Below are 2,924 nucleotides of genomic sequence, written 5' to 3'. Positions count from 1 at the left end.
AACTGGTTGTAGTGATAAACGTGCCGTGTTCAACGTTAGCAAATTGGACATTTCAGTTACCAACTAGCGTATGAACGCGGCATAATTCGTTGCCTAAAGTGCTTTTATTCATCCAATGATTTTTGAGGACTGAAAAACTTAGGCTGCTATCAGGTAAAATAGACGAATGAACGTTTCAGTGGCTGTGAAGCCTATTTGTTTCCCTTACTGGTGTCAAATCAAACTTTGTCACATGCGCCGAATGCAACAAGTGTAGACCATACCGTGAAATGCTTACTTACAAGCTCTTAAATCTTTCTTGAACTGCACTGTTGGTTAAGAAAAATATTGACAAAATAAACTATAGTAAAAAAATAAAAAGTAACAATAAAATAACAATAACGAGGCTATATACAGGGGGTACTGGTACCGGGTCAATGTGCGCCGAGGGTACAAGTTAGTCGAGATAATAAACAGCTAGTAGCAGCAGTGTACAAAACAAACGGGGGTCAATGTAAATAGTCTTGTAGCCATTTGATTAATTGTTCAGCCATCTTATGGCTTGGGGGTAGAAGCTGTTAAGGAGCCTTTTGGTCCTAGACTTGGTGCTCTGGTACCGCTTGCCGTGTGGTAGCAGAGAAAACAGTCTATGACTTGGGTGACTGGAGTCTGACAATTTTTTGGGCTTTCCTCTGACACCGCCTAGTATATAGGTCCTGGATGGCAGGAAGCTTGGCCCCAGTGATGTACTGAGCCCTACGCACTACCCTCTGTAGTGCTGTATGTTCTATTCATATTCATTAATTGTGCAGACCTGGAGAAAATATAAACACTATGACAATACTGTTTTCACTGTAGGCTTGCATTGATAAATTCAATCATAGACATCAAATACATCATATTCATTCACATATCCTCAATAATTGTATGTAACAATTATGATAAACAAAATGTAAAATCTAGTCTAACGGTTTGGAAGTCTATTTCATGATACATATCTAATCATAATCTCACAATTGATTGCTCTGACAGCTCATCCCTCTGCCTCACCCATTTCCTAGTTCCCCACCCTCCACAAGTCTTAGTCCCTCCTCCTTTTTTACTTCCTTCCAAAACGGAACCCAAAGCCTCCCTTTTCTCTGTTGAAAGCCTGAAGCCCTCCGGCGACGTAAGAGCCCTCCTCCCTCTTCTCCCCCCTTTTGGTAGTGCAGAGTGTCCATGGGGTGGCCGGGGAAGGGACCCAGGGGCCTCCTCTCCAGATCCCCCCTCTGGCCCCTCCTCATGCCCTCTTGTCTCCAGCTGTTCTCAGCCACCAGCTCCCTGAGCAAGCCGGGCGTGGGTCCTCTGGCCCAAACTCCAGAAGTGGACCCCTGGGGCGGAAGCCCGCCGCAGCTACAGCCCTCGGGGACATCCAGGGAGTCCTGGAGCTGGAGTAAGGCCGCCTCCCACTCAGGGTTATCCAACGTGGGCAGGATGGCAAGGGGGAAGTGGGGGTGCCCGTGTGCCCCCGGGTTGGGAACCAGAAGAGCCAGGGAGAAAAGAGTGAGCATCGGCTGAGAGGCACAGAGAAGGAACGAGGATAATCTCATCTATAGGTTGTTGGAAATATAAAGTAGTTGTGAAATAAATCACAAAAAGTAAAAGACTCAAATGCATCATAGATTGCAAATCTATCCAGATATTCGCAAAGTGCTGATTCTTAAGAAAAAGGCTAAATTAACTGTGGAGCAACAAGCAAGCATTCCTCCTTCCCACAAATACCCTAAAATAGCACCAAGTGGGTTAAGATAGGTGTGCTGCTAGACACCATGTCCTAACATGCATATTTCTACAGGTATATGGTTCTATTTACTATGTAAGTACTGAATCATATGTACCTGCTGTACACAGACAAACTGAATATCAACGTCCATACCTGATACCATATACATTAGCATTGATGGATCCATTGGCTTACCTTGTAGAATGTGTTTCTGCCTTGACCCTTCAAATACCCCCATAAATGTAAAGAGTTTCAGCTGACAGCATCGTGTCCTCTGTCCGCGATTGGTTAATCGGGCCCTTGACGCACATGCAATGCAACATCTAAATTCTTCTGGTCTCACTTAACTGATGGATTCGAAAGTGTCCAATTATTGTGAAGTGATTCTTTAGGACTTTCGAATAAACCTTGTCAAGGTCTCAGTCATTATGATCATCTCACAGGGAGGAAACACACCTGAAGGAATTCCATTGTCCGGTTTCCTGACAATCATCAGAGACATTCATAAATACTCTGGATCAGTCACTTTTCTCAATTGAACGATTCAAGTAAAAACATCATATAACCATTGAGGTCACACTATAGATTAAAGGAATTACTAAACAGAGCGGTCATCTTCATAGAGGACTGTCGTGTGTGCTTTGTAAATTGACATTTTAAGAAGATTGTAGCCATTTTACATTTTGGTTGTTTAGCAGACAAACTTATTCAGAGTGACTTACAGTTGTGAGTGCGTACATTTTCAACATTTTACGTGCTGGTCCCCCCTGGGAATCGAACCCACAACCCTGGCATTGCAAGTGTTATGCTCTAACAACTGAGCCACACAGGACCTCTTCCTATTCATCCTTTACCTGGTCTGTTAAAACCAATACAGGGTGCCTCCTGAGTGGCGATAAGAAACTCTGCCTCCCGAGTGGTGCAGTGGTCTAAGGTATTGCATCGCAGTGCTAGCTGTGCCACTTGAGATCCTGGTTTGAGTCCAGGCTCTGTCGCAGCCGGTCGTGACCGGGAGACCCATGGGGCGGCGCACAATTGGCCCGGCGTCGTTAGGTTTGACACATTGGTACGGCTGGCTTCCGGGTCAGGCGGGCATGGTGTCAAGAAGCAGTGCGGCTTGGCTGGGTTTCGGAGGACGCACGGCTCTCGAACTTTGCCTCTCCTGAGTCCGTACAGGAGTTGC

The sequence above is a fragment of the Salmo salar genome, chromosome 14 (assembly GCF_965601325.2).
Source record: "Salmo salar chromosome 14, fSalSal1, whole genome shotgun sequence".
Lineage (NCBI taxonomy): Eukaryota > Metazoa > Chordata > Actinopteri > Salmoniformes > Salmonidae > Salmo > Salmo salar.
This window is presented reverse-complemented; position numbering follows the sequence as displayed.